The following is a 23232-nucleotide window of genomic DNA, read 5'->3' as shown; positions in this document are numbered from 1 at the left end:
TCACTGGCCTTATGAATGAGTTTGTTGATTCTGTTGGTGTCTGCTACCCTCAGCCTGCTGCCCCAGCACACAACAGCAAACATGATAGCACTGGCCACCACAGACTCGTAGAACATCCTCAGCATCGTCCAGCAGATGTTAAAGGACCTCAGTCTCCTCAGGAAATAGAGATGGCTCTGACCCTTCTTGTAGACAGCCTCAGTGTTCTTTGACCAGTCCAGTTTATTGTCAATTCGTATCCCCAGGTATTTGTAATTCTCCACCATGTCCACACTGATCCCCGGATGGAAACAGGGATCACCAGTACCTTAGCTCTCCTCAGGTCTACCACCAGTTCCTTAGTCTTTTTCACATTAAGTTGCAGATAATTCTGCTCACACCATGTGACGAAGTTTCCTACTGTAGCTCTGTACTCAGCCTCATCTCCCTTGCTGATCACCCAACTACGCAGAGTCATCAGAAAACTTCTGAAGATGACAAGACTCTGTGCAGTAGTTGAAGCCTGAGGTGTAAATGGTGAAGAGAAAGACTCTGATGGTAGTTGTATACAGGCCTCCAAACAGTAGCCAGGACGTCAGTTACAAATTACAACAGAAGACAGAAAAGGCATGTAAGAAGGGCAATGCTGTGATAATCACAGAGGATTTCAATATGCAGGCAGATTGGAAAAAATCAGGTTTGTGCTGAATCCCAAGAGAGGAAATTTGTAGAATGCCTACAAGATGGCTTTTTAGAGCGGCTTGTGGTTAAGTTTAATAGGGGAATGGCAATTCTGGATTGGGTGTTACATCATGACACAGACTGGATTAGGAAACATCAGATAAAAGAACCTTAGGAAACAGTGATCATAATATGATAAAATTCACCCTGCAATTTGAGAGGGAGAAGCTAAAATTGCTTGTATCAGTATTATAGAGGAATAAAAGGAATTACAGAGGAATGAGAAAGGAGCTTGCAAAAGTTGACTGGAAGGGGACACTAGCAGGAATGATGGCAGAACAAAAATGGCTGGTGTTTCTAGTGGGAAATTTTGGAAGTCCCAGGAAAGATATATCCCATAGATGAAGTAGCATTCTACAGGGAGGACGAGGTAACTGTGGTTCACAGGGGTAGTCGAAGACAGCATAAAAGCTAAGGAGAGGGTATATAATATAGCAAAAATTAATGGGAGGGTAGAAGACTGGGAAGCTTTTAAAAACCGACAGAAGACAACAAAAAAAGGCACACATGTGAAGGTAAGCTAGCGAATGGCATAACAGAGGATACCAGAAGTTTTTTTCAGAGATATAAAGAGTAAAATAGAGACGAGAGTCAATGTTGAACAACTGGAAAATGTCACTGGAGAGGTAATAATGGGGAACAAAGAAATGGCAGACAAATTTAATGAGTCTTTACTATGGAAGACACTCGCAGAATACTAGTAATACGTTATACTTCGTTGTCGCCAAACAATTGATACTAGAACATACAATCATCACAGTGATATTTGATTCTGCGCTTCCCGCTCCCTAGATTACAAATCGATAGTAAATATTAAACATTTAAATTATAATTCATAAATAGAAAACAGAAGTGACTGTCACCATTACTAAGGAGAATGTGCATGGGAAGCTGAAAGGTTTGAAGGTAGATACAGCAAGTCACTTGGACTAGGTGGACTACACCCAAGGTTTCTGAAAGAGGGAGCTGAGGGGATTATTAGTAGGCATTAGTAAGGATCTTTCAGGAATCAATAGAGTCTGGCATGGCTCAGGAGGACTGGAAAACTGCAAATGCCATTCCATTCCTTAAGAAGCGAGAGAAACAGAAGAAAGGAAATTATAGGCCAGTTAGTCCGACTTCAGTGATTAGGAAAATGTTGGAGTCTATTATTAAGGATGAGGTTTCAGAGTACTTGGAGGCACATGATAAAATAGACCATAGTCAGCACGGTTTTCTAAACGAGGAATCTTGCCTGACTTATCAGTTGGAATTCTTTAAGGAAATAACAGGCAGGATAGACAAAGGAGAGTCAGTGGATGTGGTTAATTTGGATTTTCAGAAGGCTTTTGACAAGGAGTTGCACGTGAGGCTGCTTAACAAGATAAGAGACCATGGCATTACAGGAAAGGTACTAACATGAATAGAAGATTGACTGACTGGCAGGAGGGAAAGAGTGGGAATAAAACGGACCTTTTCTGGTTGGCTGCTAGTGACTAGTATTGTGCCTCAGGGGCTGGTGTTGGACTGCTTCCTTTCACATTATATGTCAATGATTTGGCTGAAGGAATTGATGACTTTGTGGTCAAATTTGTGAATGCTATGAAGATAGATGGACGGGCAAGTAGTGTTGAGAAAGCAGGTTGTCTGCAGCAGGACTTAGGCAGATAGGGGATTGGGTAAAGAAGTGGCATATGGAATATATTGTAGTGAAGTGTGCTTTAACACAAGGAATAAAAGCTTGGACTATTTTCTAAATGGGAAGAAAATTCAAAAATCAGAGTAGCAAATGGACTTGTGAGTCCTCATGTAGGATTCTCTAAAGTTAACTTGCAGGTTGAGTTGATCGTAAGGAAGGCAAATGCAATGTTAACATTCATTTTGAGAGCCTATCATACAATTCCACACCCTCACTTCAGGAAGTCTGATCACCTGGCTGTACTTCCACTCCCTGAGTACAGGCAGAGACTGAAGACTGCAGCACCAGTAGTGAGGACCAAGAAGGTATGGACAAGGGAAGCACAGGAGCAGCTACAGGACTGCTTTGAATCAGTGGTCTGGACTGTATTCAGGGATTCATCGTCGAACCTGGATGAGTATGCTGCAGTTGTTCCCGACTTCATTAAACTTGTGAGGATGAGTGTGTGCCTACAAAGATTTACTGTACATTCCCAAACCAAAGCCATGGGTGAACCAGGAGGTATGTTGTCTGCTGAAGGCTAGATCTGTGTCAAGAGAACAACCTCTACTTCATTGTCACAAAAACGAAGGAGCTGATTGTGGATTACAGGAGGAATGGAGACGGGCTAATCCCTATTGACATCAATGGATCTGGGGTTGAGAGGGTAAACAGCTTCAAGTTCCTCTGAATCCACATCACCGAGGACCTCACGTGATCTGTACACACCAGCTGTGTGGTGAAAAGAGCACAACAGTGCCTCTTTCACCTCAGACGGTTGAGGAAGTTTGTTATGGGCCCTCATATCCTAAGAACTTTCTACAGGGGCACAACTGAGAGCATCCTGACTGGCTGCATCACTGCCTGGTATGGGAACTGTACCTCCCTTAATCGCGGGACTCTGCAGAGAGTGGTGCGGACAGCCCAGTGCATCTGTAGTTGTGAACTTCCCATGATTCAGGACATTTACAAGGACAGGTGTGTAAAAAGGGCCCATAGGATCATTGGGGACCCAAGCTATCCCAACCATAATCTATTCCAGCTGTTACCATCTGGGAAGAGTACCGCAGCATGAAAGCCAGGACCAACAGACTCCGGGACAGCTTCTTTCACCAGGCCATCAGTCTGGTTGAAGAAGTTGATTTGAGTGTACTCTATATTACATTGACTGTTCTATTTGTTGTAAATTATTATTAATTACTATGATTGCACATTACACATTTAGATGGAGACATATTGTAAAGATTTTTACTCCTCATGTATGTGAAGAATGTAAGAAATAAAGACAATTCAATTCAATTCAAGCCTAGTAACCCAGGCCTGTGCCAGAAAACCAGGTATGATTTGTGGAGGGCTAGTTCAAAGCTGAAGAGACAATTTCGAACGAGGTTGGAGGTGACATCGGATGTACGACAACTCTGGCAGAGTTTGCAAGATATTACTTCCTACAAAGCCATACCCAATAGTATGAATGGTAGCGATGCTTCACTACTAGCTGAACTCAACATCTTCTATGCATGCTTTGAAAGAGAGAATATAACTACAGCTGTGAAGATCCCTGCTGCACCTGATGACCTTGTGATCTCTGTCTCGGAGGTCGATGTTAGGCTGTCTTTAAAGTGAGTGAACCCTCGCAAGCGGAAAGTCCTGATGGAGTACCTGGTAAGGCTCTGAAGACCTGTGCCAACCAACTGGCGGAAGTATTCAAGGACATTTTCAACCTCTCACTGCCACTGGTGGAAGTTGCCACTTGCTTCAAAAAGGCAACAATTATACCAGTGCCTAAGGGGAATAATGTGAGCTGCCGTAATGACTATCACCCAGTAGCACTCACATCTACAGTGATGAAATGCTTTGAGAGGTTGGTCATGACTAGACTGAACTCCTGCCTCAGCAAGGACCTGGACCCACTGCAGTTTGCCTATCGCCACAATAAGTCAATGTCAGATGCAATCTCAATGGCTCTTCACACGGCTTTAGACCACCTGGACAACACAGACACCTATGTCAGAATGCCATTCATCGACTGTAGCTCAGCATTTAATACCATTATTCCTAAAATCCTGATTGAGAAGTTGCAGAACCTGGGCCCTTGTACCTCTGTCTGCAATTGGATCATTGACTTCCTAAGCAGAAGACCACAATCTGTGCGGATTGGTGATAACATCTCCTCCTTGCTGACGATCAACACTGGTGCACCTCAGGGGTGTGTGCTTAGCCCACTGCTCTACTCTCTATATACACATGACTGTGTGGCTAGGCATAGCTCAAACACCATCTACAAATTTTCTGATGTTGCAACTATTGTTAGTAGAATCTCAGATGGAAACAAGAGGGTGTACAGGAGCAAGCTATGCCTTCTTGGAACATCAGTAAGACGAAAGAGCTGATTGTGGACTTCAGGAAGGGTATGACAAAGGAACACATACAAATCCTCAAAGAGCAATCAGAGGTGGAGAGAGTGAGTGGTTTCAAGTTCCTGGATGTCAAGATCTCTGAGGATCTAACCTGGTCCAAACATATCGATGCAGTTATAAAGAAGGTAAGACAGCGACTATACTATATTAGGAGTTTGAAGAGATTTGGTATGTCAATAAGTACATTCAAAAACTTCTTTAGATGTACAGTGGAGAGCATTCTGACAGGCTGCACCACCGTCTGCTGTGGGGTGGGGGGTGGGGAGCTACTGCACAGGACCGAAAGAAGCTGCAGAGAGTTGTAAATTTAGTCGGCTCCATCTTGGGTACTAGCCTACAAAGTACCTAGGACATCTTTAGGGAGCGGTGTCTCAGGAAAGCAGCGTCCATTATTAAGGACCTCCAGCACCCAGGGCATGCCCTTTTCTCATTGTTACCATCAGGTAGGAGGTACAGAAGCCTGAAGGCACACACTCAGCGATTCAGGAACAGCTTCTTCCCCTCTGCCATCCGATTCCTAAATGGACATTGAACCCTTGGACACAATCTCACTTTTTTATATTAATTATTTCTGTTGTTTGCATAATTTTTAATCTATTCAATGTATGTATACTGTAATTGATTTACTTATTTATTATTATTATTTTATTATGTTTTTTCTTCTATATTATGTATTGCATTGAGCTGCTGGTGCTAAGTTAACAAATTTCATTACACATTCCAATGATAATAAACCTGATTCCGATTCTGACTGGAATGCAAAAGCAAGGATCTAAAGCTGAGGCATTGGTCCAGCTGCACTTGAGTGTTATGAGCAGTTTTACATAGAAACATAGAAAATAGGTGCAGGAGTAGGCCTACTCATTTTGGGCCACTCATTGAAGAGAAGATATGCTGGCATTGAAGAGGGTCCAGAGCAGGGTCATGAGAATGATCCCAGAATGAAAGCGTTTGATGGCTCTGGACCTATACTTGCTGGAGTTTAGAAGATTGAGGTGGGATCTCATTGAAACCTATTGAATATTGAAAGGCCTAGATACAGTGAACGTGGAGAAGATGTTTCTCATGGTGGCAGAGACTAGGACTATGGAATGGTGGAGTAGACTCAATGGGCTGAATGGCCTAATTTTGCTCCTATGTCTTATGATCTTATTTTTGTCATGGCCCAGATCTGGTTCCCTTTAAATTTACGTTGCTTGTGTTATGATCTGGACCATTGACTCCCTGTTTCCCTTTGGTTCCCTATTTTCCCGTGTCCTTTGGGCTTGGTGATTGGAGGCAATTTACTCTCGGCTGAACCGGAAGCTTATAAGTCTCTGGCTTTCAGCCATTCGGCGCGAGAGCGTTTATTGAAGTCACTGAAGCTAGTGCAAGCCAATGTTATCTGACTGGAGTCAACTAAGTTTCTTGCCGGAGCAAGCCAAGTCTCCTCCCGTAGCAAGTGCCACAAGCCGGTCCGCCAAAGTTAACCCGCTGTGGTGAGTCAAGGGCTCGCTGCTGCTTGAAGTGTACTTGTGCCTGGTTATAGTACTGCCTATTGTTGTGTGGTCTCTGTATCCATGTCCTGCGTCTAAAAGGCGTCCTGGCCCTGTACCCTGGAAGGGTCCTGACCCTGTGTTAAGAAGAGTCCCAACTCTGTCCTGTGTCTAAGGAGGATTCCCAGCTCAGTGTTTTGTGTCTGAGTCTGTCCAATGAATAAGAAGAGTCCCGGCTCGATATCCTGTGTCAAAGGAGGAGTCCCAGCTCAGTGTTCCATGTCCTGTGTTTGAGTTTCAAGTATCGAGTCCTGGCTCCGAGGGGGGGGGGGGGGTTTCAAGTATCGAGTCCTGGCTCCGGGGGGGGGGTTTCAAGTATCGAGTCCTGGCTCCGGGGGGGGGGGGGGGTTCAAGTATCGAGTCCTGGCTCCGAGGGGGGGGGGGGGGTTTCAAGTATCGAGTCCTGGCTCCGGGGGGGGGGGGGGTTTCAAGTATCGAGTCCTGGCTCCGGGGGGGGGGTTTCAAGTATCGAGTCCTGGCTCCGGGGGGGGGGGGGGTTCAAGTATCGAGTCCTGGCTCCGGGGGGGTTTCAAGTATCGAGTCCTGGCTCCGGGGGGGGTCTCAAGTATCGAGTCCTGGCTCCAGGGGGGGGGGTTTCAAGTATCGAGTCCTGGCTCCGGGGGGGGGGGGGTTTCAAGTATCGAGTCCTGGCTCCGGGGGGGGGTTTCAAGTATCGAGTCCTGGCTCCGGGGGGGGGGTTTCAAGTATCGAGTCCTGGCTCCGGGGAGGGTTTCAAGTATCGAGTCCTGGCTCCGGGGGGGGTTTCAAGTATCGAGTCCTGGCTCTGAGGTCCGTGTTCCAAGTCCTGGCCCAGACACTTAGTCCCAGCCTAGTCCAGGGCCTGAGTCCTTGTCCATTACGCCATTCCCGCCTCTGCTTTGCTCTCCTTGTAACGAGCAATAATCTCAATTAAGTTAACCTCACAAGACATGTTTGTGTCTTGCATTTGGATCTGCTCCCAGCGCCCCCTTGTGACAATTTCCTCCAGACCTCACTTTTCCATGTGATAAAATCGATGTCCACTTCCTAAAGCAGAAGCTTAGTTCTTGGATTCTTAATTCTGTATCTCTTGGTTATTCTGTTATTGTCACTTCAGCACTTCTTTTTATAGTATTTCAGATTGCACTACAACCTTTGCACAATTCTGTTGTTTTGCACACATTTCCATATTGATTGTTGGACTTATGGCAATGTATACTGCTTTCTCTGTGAGCTTCACAAAAGCTAGGAATTTGCACCTTGGTGTATTTGGCAAGAACTAATCTGAGTACCCTTGAAGCTTATCTTTTATCATTCTTTGTAAAGTGCAGTTGCCTTTTAACTTGTGTATTAAACTTAATATTAAGTTTAATCATTCCAGATAATGGACACTAAAAGCACTCATTCTTCTGTTAATTTCACAATTCTAGCATCAATGGTAATGTCTTTATATTTCATATAATGATTCTTCTTGTCTCCCTGGACTGATTGATTTTCCATTTGTCAGTCTCTTTCACCTTGAACTATCATTTCCCAAATACTGCACACCCACTAATTTGCCTCTATCTGTTCTACTAGCCACAGCCTCAAAAATCTCCAATATCTTTGCCATGATGTCTTTCTTTGATAGATTTCAGTATTTTCCCTATTTCAACCTCTCCCAAAGAGTCAAAGTGTTATACTACATATTTTGGCCAACCACATCCACGCGGGTCTTCAGGTACCTGTATAATCTGATCCCGATTTCCAGCACTTAACCCAAAGCCTTCAAAGTCATGGTACCTCAAGTGCACTACTAAATATTTTCTCAGTGTTATGAACGTACCTGCCCCCATCATCCCTCAGGCAATGAGTTGCAGATATCAGCCACACTCTGAGTGAACAAAATAATTTTTCCTCAAATCCCCTCTAAATCTCCAATTCCTCAGCATAAATTTGTACACCCTCGTCATAGACACCCAGGGAAAGTCTCTCATTGTCTACTCTACACATGTCCCTCAATCTCATCCATGCCACATTCTGATGAATCCCCTCTGCATCAACTCCACTCCAATTAGATCTTTCCCAAAATCTGGCAACTAGAACTAAGCACAATACTTAAGAAATGACCTAATTTAGGATTCATGTAGTACCAGGATCTGACTGTTCCAATATCCTGTATGACTTCTTAACCACTATCTACTTGTGGTACTGTCCTTGGAGATTTCTTGTCCTTGGAGGTCTTTTGGAAGCCCAGATACACTACATCCACTGTTTTGCCCTTATCTATTCTGCTCGTTACTGCCTCAGAAATTTCCAGTAGATTTCTAATGATATCTTTTTTTTTAATATAAAGTTTCCATTTTCCAATGTATCGATTTGAGGCTAGCTGACCAATGTTTGCTTTTTTTTTCTTTATTATAGTGGGGTCATATTTGCTATCTTCAAGCCTTTGGGATTCATTCCAGCACTTATGTAGTCTTGGAAGATGATTTTACTGTTTGTCATTGCAAAATACAAGATCTAAAATAACCTATTTTCCTGCTGTCTACACAAAATACAGATCAAAACAAACCCCGTCACATCTGTAATTCACCTTCCATACTATAATTTCTAATTTGGCTTTCCCTGTTTAATACACATGAAGACAGCCCATGATTACCTTCCAGTTTTCTGATTATACTGACTTGACTTAACCGACACTGTCCAGAAGAAATACAGCAATAACTCCCAACAATGTTTGATGCCACTTTCTGCCTCTGTGCCAATCAAACTCTGCAATTTGACTCTGATCTGTGACCATTTCAATTTGTTACTTTTGGTATATCCATTATTTTAAGGGCTACCCATCCTCACCTTATATTCCTTCTTCTTCTGAAAGTTAATATTTATATTCCAGCATATGTCACTTTGCAACCACGTCACTATTAGCGTCCACTCATTAAATTCCAATGGTGAGAAGGAAAGGTTTTACAGATTGTAAAATCTGGTCAGTGGTCCCCTGATGCCTTGGTCCTCACTTGTAACTTACTTTTGCTGGAGGGGGTTCTCAAGCTAAATTGGTGCTTTTTAATTTTGAGCTTGAGGTGCTGGTTCCTCAACCTTACAATAAACTTCATTAGAGTAGTGAAGAAGGACAATAGAGAGGTCATAGCTGAAGAGAAATGGAGAATTGAAGTGTTGGGTAACTGTAAGCTTTAGGTCAAGCCTGATGACTGAATGGAGCTGTTTAGCAAAGCTGTCAAACAAGCCGTGCTTGGTTTTCTCAATGTACAGCAGAGGATACAGTTCACAGAATGGGAAGGAGTATTAATATATCACTGCTTTAACTGGAAAGGTTTTAGGAGCTCTGGACAGTGGGAAGGGATGACATTAAATGGACACGTGTTGCTTCTCCTGCAGTTACAAGAGGACATGCTTTGGGCAGAGGAGTGGACATTGGTGGAATGAACTGGAGGGATAGTCTCTTCTAAAATCTGTGAAGTAGAGAGGTGTCACAATGGGGGGGCATTGGGAATGGGAACGGACCCAAATGCAAGACACAGACACTGAAGTACTAGGAGCAAGACTTGACTAGAGAAGGGACGTGACAGGATACAGACAAGGAGCAGGGACAAGAACGCAGACTTGGGCTAGGATATGGACAAGGAACAGGGAAACCGGACAAGGAACTACGAACTAGGAGCCTGGGCTTGGGCCCCGAGCCAGAGAATGGACAAGGACCCAGGACCTGGGTTTTGTCTTGGGTTCAGATCCCAGAACTAGTCAAGGACATGACATGGCTACAGGACAGGACGTGGCTGGGGTCTTGGCTCTTCAGGCTTGAAGCTGGTGTCTTGGCTCTTCAGGTTTGAGTCTTAGAATGCAGGGGCTGATAACTCAGAGGCTGGAGCTCAAGAGACAAACTGGGAACTGTACATCAACATAGAGCCAGGACTTATCCTTCAAAAAGCCAGGACTCATCTTTAACATGACACCAACATGAGACAGGACAGTACATAGATATACAGCCAGGACTTATACTTAGACCAGCTGGGACCCAACTTCTTCTCCACACTAAGGTGGGACAGGCCCATCAGTCAGGTAACAGCAGAACGGCTGGACTTACCCAACAGAGGCAAAGACAAGATGAGACAAGACAGATCCCCCCCGCAGGGCAATGGCAGAACAGCCTGACTTACCCCACAGAGGCAAGGACAAGACAAGCCAGACACCGAAGAACAACAGACAGTTCCATCTCTGCATTGGCAATTGAACTAGACAGAGAGTCAGGGGAGGAGGGGAGAGAGAGGGGGGGGAGAGAGGGGGGGGAGAGAGGGGGGGGAGAGAGGGGGGGGAGAGAGGGGGGGGAGAGAGGGGGGGGAGAGAGGGGGGGGAGAGAGGGGGGGGAGAGAGGGGGGGGAGAGGAGAGGAGGGAAGGAGGGGGGGAGGAGGGGGGACAGAACAGTCCAGCAGGGAATGCCTGGTTTGCAGAGGTATTTATGTCTCAGCCCCAAAACGAGAATCATGTGCCTGCAACAGAAACTGGGGAAAACCAGAAACCCCGGAACAAGGAACCATGGACCAGACTGTGAACTGGAACATGGACTTCACGGACCGGACCTTGACAAGGGGTGGGGAAAATATTTTTGCTAGTTGTACCCCATTTAGGGTATTGGATGTGACAGAGAATTGGTTGAATATGAGGATGGTAGGATGCAAGGTGAGACAAATGAACTCATCCTGGCTCTGGCAAGAACAAGGGTGATTCAGATATCCTCTCATGAATACTTTGTTTCTTTGACCCCAATAATCTGTGCAGCTTGCAAAGCCCAGCAATACCAATGATGTGAGCGCCTTAACTGAGTTTAATCCAGTTTCACATTGATTGATTATTCATTCCTTAATGTACTGTCCTCCCTTTGTGAAAGCCTTCATAAATTCCTTCCCTGTGACTTCCTAATTTATTTCCTTCCTGGCTCAATATCTTGTCTCAAGATGTGCATCAGCTTGTCAGCACTGTTATCATGTGTGCTGGCAATGTTGGAACTCAAATGCATAGGAAAGACAGTCTCTGATGTAGAGATAGTGACCAAAGTTTATTCATCAGATTCCAACAGAATATTGGTGGCTCGGCCAAGCACACTACGAGACATAACATTCTCAAAACTAGGACCCCATGATTAGTGCTAATGGGACATCCACTTCAATAATACTACTAACATGGAACACCCAAGCTTATCAAACTGGGCACCAGGAGACCACATTACAAAATGTGATTCCATTGAGAAAAAACACAAGGAACTCTGAACGATAAATGACTTTTGTTAAACCACAATTAAACTAATTCAGGTGCACTAAAAACCTCAGAGCCCAATGGTCTCTCCTCCCACATCAGCCCGAAGAGCTCATTGCAAGTTTTGTGTAGCACTGATAAATCAGCCTTAGTTTTGGCATAGAAATCTCATCTCTCAGAAGTTGGGTGTGAGCTCTAATCAGAATTGTGGAAACTAAGCAACATAAACTCAATCTGCATCAGTTCAGTGCTGGCCAAAGGTCATTCTTTCAGTTCAGAGGTTAAATCCTCTCAGATTCAAATTAATAGGATTGTTAAGGAATTTGGTGTTTTTGCTTGCATCATGCACCAGTGTGCTCTCTTCAGTTACCTGATGAGTTTATCAAAGCTTTGGCCAGGGGCAGATGTCGTTAGGTGGTGCCCAATCTTCGTAGAGTGTTTCAACCCTTCCTTAACCACTACAATCTTGATCTGGTGGGTCAGCTGCAGCGGTCAAGTCACTGCCCACCTGCTCCTAACTTCCAGCTCAACTCCTCTTACTTGCTACATATCCAGCAAGAGGCCCTTTCTGCTTCCTCCCCCATCCTGTGAGCTGCTTGGTTCTTGCTCTTTTCATCAAGGCCTGGTGCAGTCAGCAACCTCCATGCTGACCTTGCCAGGAATCCTTCGCAGCTGATCTCCATGGGGAATAGCCACGTCTACCACCCTTTGTCCCTGCACTCCTGGACTAAGGACTGGTACTTCAGGGCCTTCCTCTCGTGAGCCTCCTCGCATCCTTCCTCCCGTGGTACTGTGAGCTCCACCAGGATGATTTTCTTGTCTTCGGTGAACCACTGTACAATGTCTAGTCAAAGAGTGGTTTGCACCACCTCTGGGAACTGCAGCTTCCTCCCCACATTGACCCTCCACTCCCATGATTTGGCAGGTTGCAGCAGATTGGATTTTGGCCTCTTTGCTATGACTGGCGTGGCCCTCTCCTTGATGAAAATGACTGCCCTCTTTGCCTCTCTGCCAGCTGGTGTCTTTTTACACCTCTCCCGCTCTAGTGTGGCAGCAAGGGGCAGCAGGACCTTGTTGTGGCACCACCTATACCGTCCTTGTGTTAACACTGTTTTACATTCTGAGAGTATGTGTGTCAGTGAACCCCACTGACCACAAAGCTTGCAGTTAGGGTCCTTGTGGTAAACCATATATATGTTGTAACTGGGTTAACTGTCTGGACACGCTCCTCCCACAGTTCCTGTATAAAGGTGATTCCGCCTTGCCCCTCCCCCTCAGTCCGGGGGCAGACAATTGGTGGCCATGCATAACAGGGAGCGGATGGAGTGGAGTGCCTCGGGAAGGACCTCCTGCCAGCGAGAGACTGGCAGTCCCTTTGACCTGAGGGCTAAGAGTGTGGCTTTCCTTCTCTACCTATCCATTCCCCCGGGGATTATAGCTCGTGGTCCTACTAGTTGCAATTCCCCTAGCCAGTAGATATTAGCGCAGCTCGTCACTCATAAACGAGGACCCTCTGTCACTGTGGATATAGCATGGGTATCCGAACAGAGTGAAGAGCTTGCGCAGGGCTTTTATAACTGACGTGGGTGGTGTTGGGGCAGGGGATGGCGAAGGGGAACCGCGAGTACTCGTCGATAATGTTAAGAAAGTACACATTGCGGTCAATGGAGGGAAGGGGGCCCTTAAAGTCAACACTCAGTCGCTCAAAGGGGCGGGTGGCCTTGATGAGTTGTGCCTTTTCAGGTCAGTAGAAGTATGGTTTGCACTCTGCGCAGACTTGGCAGTCCCTGGTCATCATCCTGATCTCCTCAAGGGAGTAAGGCAGGTTCCGGACTTTCACGAAGTGGAAAAGCTGGGTGACCCCCAGGTGGTAAAGACCTGCATGTAGGGCATATAGCCAGTCGATCTGCACGCTGGCACACGTTCCCCGGGATAGGGCATCGGAGGGCTCGTTGAGCTTCCCAGGCCTGGACATGATGTCATAGTTGTATGTGGAGAGTTCGATTCCCCACCTCAGAAATTTATCATTTTTGATTTTGCCCAGCTGTTGGTTATTAAACATGAATGCGACTGAGCGCTGGTCAGTTAGCAGGGTGAACTTTTTGCCGGCGAGATAGTGCCTCCAGTGCCTAATAGCTTCCACTACGGCCTGGGCCTCTTTCTCCACCATGGAGTGCTGAATTTCAGGGCCTTGAAGAGTACGGGAGAAGAACGCCACTGGTCTTCCCGCCTGGTTGAGGGTAGCAGCCAGCGCAAAGTCGGAGGCATCACTCTCTACTTGGAAAGGAATGGCCTCATCCACCGCATGCATTGCTGCTTTGGCAATGTCCCCTTTTATGCGGCTGAAGGCCCCGCGGGCCTCGGCTGAGAGGAGGAATGTGGTGGGCTTGACCGGGGGCGGGCCTTGTCTGCGTAGTTAGAGACCCATTGGGCGTAGTATGAAAAGAAGCCCAGGCACCTTTTGAGGGCTCTGAGGGTATTGGGAAGAGGGAGTTCCAACAGGGGGCGCATACGGTCGGGGTCAGGGCCAATGACTCCATTCTCCATGACACACCCAAGGATAGCAAGTCGGGTGGTCCCAAAGACACACTTGTCCTTGTTATACGTGAGGTTGAAAGCTTTGACCGCTTGGAGAAATTTTTGGAGGTTGTTGTCGTGACCGCAGATGGTGATGTTATCCAGATATGGGAACGTGGCCTTCAGTTGGCACTGGTCCACCATCCGGTCCATGCCCTCTGGAAGACAGATACACCATTCGTGACACCGAAGGAGACATGCAGGAATTGATAAAGCCTGCCGTCCGCCTCGAAGGCAGTGTAAGGGTGGTCCTCCCAGCGGATGGGGAGCTGATGGTAAGCGGATTTTAGGTCTATGGTCAAGTACACCTTGTACTGTGCTATCTGATTGACCGTATCCGCGATGCAGGGTAGACGGTACGCATCGAGCTGCGTGAACCTATTGATGGTCTGGCTATAGTCCACGACTATCCTATTCTTCTCCCCGTTCCGAACAACGACCACCTGCGCCCTCCAAGAACTTGTGCTTGCCTCAATGACCCCCTCCCTGAGCAGCCACTGCACCTCCGACTTAATAAAAGCTCTGTCCCCCGCGCTGTACCTCCTGCTTTTAGTTGCCACAGGTTTACAGTCGGGGGTCAGGTTGGCGAACAGCGGTAGGGGAGGGATCCTGAGGGTGGAGAGGCTGCAAGTGGTGTCGGTAGTGTGGCAGTTGGCATGGTGTTGGGTGAGATGTGCGGGTCGGTGTGTGTGTGTGGTCAGTAGCGAGGTATGTGACGTATTCCTACAAAACTGGGGATTTACGACAGTAATTGGTGGGAGGGGCCCATCATACTTCATTGTCACGCTTTTCAGGTGGCTCTGGAAGTCGAGCCACAATAGCACAGGGGCACACAGTTGAGGCATGACCAGTAACATAAAGTCTCGATGTTCTGTGCCCTGCACCACTAGCGTCGCTACACAACCCCGCCGGATGTCTGTTGTATGCGACCTGGAAGCCATGGTGACCCTCTGACATACTGGCCATATCACGAGTCCGCAATGCTGCACCGTGTCCGGGTGGATAAAACTCTCCGTGCTGCCTGTGTCAAACAGGCAGCTTGTCCTGCGCCCCTCCACCAGGATGTCCATCATTGACCTTGCGAGCTGGTGGGGAGCGCTTTGGTCGAGGGTCACGGAAGCCAGGGTGGGGTCGCTGTCTTGGTCCGGCGTGGTGGGGTGCCCCGTGAGCACCCGTTGGTCGTAGGCGGTGGGAGGGGGCGCAGACCAAGATGGCTGCCCTCTCATGTCTCGCACGTGGTGGTGGCATGCAGGGAAGATGGCAGCAGGCAAGATGGCGACCCTCACGTCTCGCACGTGGCACTGCTCAATCCCGCTCGCGCTTTGGACTTACAGGCCTTGGCAAAGTGGCTCTTCTTTCCGCAGCTGGAGCAGGTAGCTTGTCAGGCTAGGCAGTGTTTCCGGGGGTGCTTCTCGAGTCCACAGAAGTAGCACTTCATGGACTCGCGACTGGCGGCAGCTGAGGTCGATTCGCCGGCGGGTTGCGGGGTCTGCGGCGCCCGCGAGGCCGTCGGGGATCGCATGCCTGGAGCGACTCGGAGTTATGCAAAGCGCCCTCCAGCGTGTCAGCCAGCTCGATCGCCGAACTTAGGGTAAGATCGGCTTTTTCCAGCAGCCGCTGGCGCACGTACGCTGACCTGGTCCCCGTGACGAAGGCGTCTCTCACTAGGAGTTCTGCATGCTGCGCCGCCGTCAGCTCCTGGCAATTGCAGGCTCGCACGAGCGTCCGTAGGGCCCGGACAAACTCAGCACTCGATTCCCCGGACCGTTGTTGCCGTGTTGCTAAGCGATGCCGAGCATAGACGCTGTTTATCGGCCGCAGGTATTGTCTTTTGAGGGCACTCATCGGGCCGTCGTAGCTCGGCTGGTCTCTGATCAGCGAATAAACCCGTGGACTGACCCTGGAGAGTAGAACTCTGCGCTTCGCTACGGGGTCGGTCGCTTTAATCTCCTCTAGGTACGCCTCGAAGCAGGCCAGCCAGAGTTCGAAAGCGTTTCCAGCGTCAGGCGTTTGCGGATCAAGGTCTAATTTGTCGGGTCTCAGAGCGTGTTCCATGTTTTAAAATGTACAGTGAATAAAATTGAAGCACCTTCAATAACTCCAAAAGACTGAGGCTGGGTAAAATACCGAAAGGCTTTTATTCGCTGTACAATACGACCTCCATGTTGAGTGTCTGCCCCTGGACTGAGGGGGAGGGGCAAGGCGGAATCACCTTTATACAGGAGTCTGTGGGAGGAGCCACAGAGGCAGTCAGCAGAGGGGCGTGTCCAGACAGATAACCCACTTACAACATATATATAGTTTACCACAGTCCTCTCTCAGCCTCGGTGTGCAGCTGTGATGGTGTAGGGAGAGTGTCATACATGGACTGCAAAAGGAAAGAAGTGCATAAGGGCTCAACTCTCCATTGCGTTGCTCAAGTTATCTTGTGCTTGGAAAGATCCCACTCTTTCCAGGCACCCTGTGACCCCAACTCCACTCCCAACGTTGATAACCACCTTTCGTCCTCGCGGTTCTGCACCTCTGCCTGGACCATGTCACGCCTATCCCTCACACTTGTACTCCTCCATCAATGGAAGTGTGCAGAACCGAGGCCTTGCTGTCGGAGGCATGGGTTGCCGATAATGTCTCTCAATTGCAGGAAGCTCACTGCCTGGTCTATGGCCGAGTTGGCGGCCCACTTTTGGTGGAAGGGTGTCTTTAAGTATTCCGTGGATAACATGTATGATTTTGATACATTGTTGAAACAGCCACTGCTGTTTACTTAAGAGTTTATTGCGTTCTATAAATGATGCTTTGTTGATAGCTCTACCTTTATTTGCCTTTACATTCAGTGGCACTAAAAGATCTTCAGACACCACACTGGAGCTATGTCTAGGACTTTGCTTTAAGAGTAAAAAGGAAGCCAGAGATCTGGATTTATCTGTATTATTTTCTACATATGAATCAGCCTACTACACTGTCAATCTGAGTAACAGCCCCTGCTTCACAAGGTTAAACTCTTCTGAGAAGCACCAGCAAACCTCCCAGCAAGGATATTGGTTCCTCTCCATTTCCCAGAGGGAAGGAAGAGGAGATGTCCTGGTTGTCTGAACAAATATTATTTCTGATACACAGTAAAAAAGAAAAATAATGGGCACACTTTGCAGGAATGGAAGTGTCTATCAAAGTGCCTCTGGCTGGAAGTATTAACTGTTTATCTTACCAGCAATTTTTAATTTTCTGCTTTCGTTTCAGATTTTCTGCAGTTTTATATTTCAATGAACTTTATCTCTTAGTCAAAACCAGCTGAAATTGTTTAAATATCATTTCTAGTTCCTTCTGTGTCTTTGCTATGGTTGGAAATGGAGGAAATTATCTGCTGTAATTTCCTACTTAAAAATACCTGTGGCAATTGATTGCCGCTGTAGCTTTAGGTATTATGTCAGGCCAACTTAATAACTGATCTTTTAAGATGCTCTTTTAGATAAATTGCATTTTATTGCAGCACTTCTATTCTTGTATTTGAGTTGTATGGCACCAACTTACACTACAAATAAATGACTGACAATTTACAATTTCTAACTATTGCGCTACCCTATTTTAAAGCAAACTGCAAAAATCAGTATGACAATTCACATATTGAGATAACTTCCATTTCATTAAACTATTGATCTAGCTCTCTTTCAAAATTCTTGTGCTTGCATATTGAATCCTGGACAATACCTAATCTTATTCAGCTTGAAATACCATAAGATCAGGTAATCTAACAATTTTTGGTCCTTACTTTACCAGTATAAATGACACAAACAAACTCAAATAAACCATAAAGTGCTAGTGATATTTGGTTTCATTAAATGAAAATTTTAATTACTATATACACACACACACATACACATATACACACACACACACACACACACACACACACACACACACACACACGTATATATATATATATATATATATACATACATACATACATACATACACACACATATATATAATATATATAATTTTGTGTTCATGTTTTATTAAGACAAAAGCAAAAAGTATAGTCCAATAAGCTTGTTTCTTTGAGGGCACAAGGATGTAACATTTTAAGCAACCATTGATTGCTATGTTTCTTGTCAGTGGTCTGTGGAATATAAGTGAATGGGTTTGTAAGTAGTTTCAAAAATGATTATCCGGAGGAAGTCTTTTTGAAGAGGAAGTAATTATTTTCATATACTTAAAATACCTTCCAAATAGCAGGAGCTTTTAACAAAGATAAAATGTTCTCATATCTGAACAATTGCATCCATTGAATTATATTTTGAAAATTAGACCAGGGTAAATTGTCTATTTTGTTCCAAAGCAGATATGTTTATGGTGAAAGATGAGAACAATTATGAGTCAATAAATCGGTATGTCAATTAAGAGCAGTAAATATATTATTTCTGAAGATTTCAGATTTATGTGTTTAAATTAGGGCCTTAAAATTAGCTTTTGTAGTCAATCTCAAAAGAAGCAAATTAATTCACAGTATTTAATAAATATCACTTGAATGTTTGCTATTTTTAAAAGACCATGTAGGCCAGAGCCATAGAAAGTTTCTTTTATCAAGTACCATAAATCCAATTTGGACACACCGAATGACCAGTCGTTATCAAAAAATAATGAGATTCTGAATTACAAGAGTCATAGAGTCATAAAGTAACATTGCACTGAAACAGGCTACGTCAACCAAGAAGGCCCTTGAAGCTAGTCCCATTTGCTGGTATTTGGTCTGTGTGCTGCTAAACCTTTCCTATCCATGCATGTATCCAGTTGTTGTTGTTCTACTTGCTTAACCAGTTCCTCTGCCAGCTTACATGTATCAGTATCGCAGTGGAATAAAGGGAATTTCAGAGGCATGAGAGAGGAGCTTGCCTAGGTGGATTGAAGGAGGACACTGGCAGGGGTGATGGTGGAGCAGAGATGGCTAAAGTTTCTGGGAATAATTCACAAGGCACAGGATAGATATGTCCCACAGTGGAAGAAGTTCTCAAGTGGCAGGGGTAGGCAACTGTGGCTGACAAAGGAAGCTAAGGACTGCATAAAAGCCAAGGGAAGGGCACATAAAGTAGCAAAAGTGAATGGGAAATTGGATGATTGGGAAGATTTTAAGATCCAACAAAAGTCAACTAAAAAAGCTATCAGATGGAAAAAGATGAACTATGAAGCCAGATGAGCCAATAATGTAAAGAAGGATACCAGAAATTTTTTCAGTTATATGAAGAGTAAATGGGAGTTGAGAGTTGATATTGGACCACTGGAAAATGATGCTGGTGAGGTAGTAATGGGGGACAAAGAAATGGCAGATGACCTTAATGGGTACTTTGCATCTTTCTTCACTGTGAAAGACACTAGCAGTGTCCATGAGTGACAAGAAGCAGGAGTGAGTGCAGTTGCTATTTCAAAAGAAAAAGTTCTAGGCAAACTCAAAGATCTTAAGGTGCATAAGTCACCCTGGATCAGATGGAATACATCCCAGAGTCCTGAGAGAGGTTGCTGAAGAAATAATGGATTCATTGATCATGATCTTTCAAAAATCTCTTGATTCTGGCATGGTCCCAGAGGACAGGAAGGTTGTAAGTGTCACTCCACTCTTTAAGAAGGGAGGAAGGCAAAAGAAAGGGTGACTAGTGGTGTTCTTCGGGGTCAGTATTATCTATTATCTAAATGAAAAGAAGGTGCAAACATCAGAGGTGCAGAGAGGCTTAGTAGTCCTCATGCAAGACTCCCAGGAGGTTAATTTACAAGTTGAGTCTGTGGTAAAGAAGGCAAATGCAATGCTGGCATTTATTTCAAGGGGAATAAAATATAAAAGTAAGGAGATAATGCTGAGCCTTTATAAGACAATAGTCAGGCCACCCTTGGAGTATTGTCAACAGGTTTGGGTCCCTATCTCAGAAAGGATGTGTTGTCATTGGAGAGAATCCAGAGGAGGTTCATGAGGATGATTCCAGGAATGAAGGGGTTAACATATGAGGTGCATTTGGCAGCTTTGGGCCTGTACTCACTGGAATGTGGGGAATCTCTTTGAAACCTACCAAATGTTGAAAGGACTAGATAGGGTGGATATGGAGAGGATATTTCCTACGGCGGGGCTTTCCAGAATGAGAGGGCACAGCCTCAAAATTGAGAGGTGACCTTTTCAAACAGAGGTAAGGAGAATTTTATTAGCCAGGGAGTAGTGAATCTGTGGAATGCTCAGCCACAGACTGCAGTAGAGGACAAGTCTGTGGTATATTCAAGGTGAAGGTTGATAGTTTCCTGATCAGTCAGGGCGAGAAGGTATGTGTATGGGGTTAAGTGCGATCCGGGATCAGCCATGATGGAATAGCAGAGCAGACTTGTTGGACTGAATGGCCTAATTCTGTTGCTATGTCTTATGTTCTGATGGCATTATTCCTATAAAGTCCTAGCTTCTCCTACTTCTACCTTTAACTCAGGGCAGCATCCTCAAAAATCTTCTTTGCACTCTTTCCATCTTAATGATAAACCAGGATAAGTAACACTCTACTCAATACACCAAGGGATTTGTCACACGATGTAGTTCTGATTTCAATTGCCATTAACTACCTCCCTCTAAGGTGATTATAGCTAACCATACAATTTATTTCTGTATGAGGATAGTTTGATCTCCTCCTCCATTTCTAAAAAAAAGTGACTATTGTTTCTGTCAAAGTAGCCCAGATTTCTCTTGGAGACCTATCAACCTTGTATAATTGTGGAATTAAGTATGGCCCTGATGTATTTCACTGCAGAGTCATAATGCTAAGCTATATGGAGCTAAGAAGCTCCAAATTCAAACAACTTTTAATACAAAGAACAAGTTGGACACACCAGAATTATACAGATCCTAGAGCAAAAGTTGTACCTCCCTACAAGCTGAAAACATGAGAAAAGCAACTATTTCCTTTCTGTGGTGGCGTAGTGATTAAATTTCTGGTCCAGTAATCAATTACTCTCTACTATCGGTGGACAGTTGAAATCTTATCGAGACAGCTTAAATTCACTTCATTGTATTAAAGTCAGTCATGATAATTATGAAACTGTTGTACTGCCATTCAAAAACCTCCTTAGCCCTCCATTGTGAAAAATATCTTTTGCTCTAGATTTGACTTCAGATCCACAGCAATGAGGTCAACTTTGAGGACATAGCAGTGAAACCCAGAGGTCAGTGAGTACAGGGATTGAAACCTAGAGGTTGAGGTTTCAAGGTCGGTAATTCCAGAACTTGAAGCCCAAGGTTGGCAAGTTTGTGGAATCCCCCAAGTTGTTCAGTCTGGAAATTGGAGGCCTGATATCTGTGAGTCTGCAAGCCTGGGGCCTGGGCCAAAGGCTGGAAGTCAGAGGCCAGGAGACGGCCTGTCATGGGGTTGCAGGTCCTTTATTATTATGTGTGTGGGTGGGAAAGGGGCTTGTTTTGCTTCTGTTGTTTTGTTTCATTGTTGTTGCAAATTGGCTATATGTTGTTCTGCTGAACACTGTGGGCATGCTGTGTTAGCATCGGAATACGTGGTGACACTTGCCGGCTGCTTCAACACATTATTGGTTTGTCTTAGTTGTTAACAGAAATGACATATTTCCCTGTATGTTTGATATACAAGTGAATCAAATATCATTGTACGGGTCAGTGCTTGTGTGTGAATCACAGAAGATTGGTGACAGGTACAACAGGTTATCTCGAAGGGAATGCTGGCCTTCATTGCCAGATAGATTAAATTTAAGAGCAGGGAAGTTATACTGTAGTTGTACGGGGGACTAGTGAAGCTACACCTGGAGCAATGCATGCAGATCAGGTCTCTGTATTTGAGGCAAGATATGCTGGCTTTGGAGATGGTGCCGAGCAGGTTGATTATGGAGATGAAGGGGTGAATCTATGAGGAAAGATTGATTCACCTAGGGCTATATTCACTGGAATTCAGAAGAATGAAAGGGGATCTTATAGAAACAAAACATAATTAAAGGAATAGATAGGATAGAGGCAGGATAGTTGTCTCATTGGTAAATGAAACCAGAACTTCCAGCATAGCCTCAAGATTCTGGGGAATAGATTTTGGATGGCGATGAGGAGATGCTGCTCTTCTCAGAGGAGAGTCGATCTACAGAATTCTCTGGAGTAGTGGCTACCTCATTAACGCTATTTAAAACACAATTAGATTTCTGCATGGTAGGGAAACTAAAAGTTACAGTATGGGGAAAAGGCAGGTAGGTGGAGATGAGTCCATGGCCACATCAACTATGATCTTATTGAATGGCAGAGCTCATCCGATCCAGATGGCCAGCTCCTGCTCGGATTTCTCATGTTCCTATGTTCTTTGAAATAGCCCAGCAAGCTTTTCAATTGTAGAAGATGGCTCACTTTTACTTCCTGTAGCGCAGTTAGAGATGGGAAATAAGTGCTGCCCTTACTCCAGTGCTCACATCTTGTAAGTGTTTTTTTTTGATAATCAATTTTTTTCATCATTCTTCTTTAACCATACTGTAAAAAGGGATATAATATAAACAAATTACTAAGCTGTACATCCCATCAAAGTGGCAGAACTGTGGCAGTGTTCAATTCCAAAAAGCAGAACTCAGTTCCATCAACCAGTTCAGGAGCTGAACTTTGAGGGGAAGTTCTTCTTCCGTGCCATGGCTGTGGTGAAAAGGATGACCAGCTAACTCATGGGCAAAGGATACGCTGACACCAGATGCCAGAAGGCAAGAGTTCCAGGCTTCCCGGGATGTGTGGAGCATGTACGATTGACGTGGGACCAGATCCAACAAGCCAAGTGTGAGAAAGGTGACCTGCACGTTTTGTGGATGGATCCTGCGAATGCCTGTGGTCCTGTGCCTCACTAGCTCATCAACTTTGCAATCGAGTTCTTTTACTTTCCCAATTGCATCAGAGGCCTGATTTCTGATTACTTCAATGACCTCCCAATGGGCTTCTCTTTACGAGACTTTACAACGGCTGGCTACAGCTCAAAGCAGGCAATGCAATGTGGTGCTCCATTTCTTCCATCCTGTTTGTGGCAGCCTTTGAAGCCATCCTCATTGGAGCAAGGCAGGTGGTTGCAGGGGTAAAGTGACGGTCAGGAC

The sequence above is a fragment of the Mobula birostris genome, chromosome 4 (assembly GCF_030028105.1).
Source record: "Mobula birostris isolate sMobBir1 chromosome 4, sMobBir1.hap1, whole genome shotgun sequence".
Classification (NCBI taxonomy): domain Eukaryota; kingdom Metazoa; phylum Chordata; class Chondrichthyes; order Myliobatiformes; family Myliobatidae; genus Mobula; species Mobula birostris.
This window is presented reverse-complemented; position numbering follows the sequence as displayed.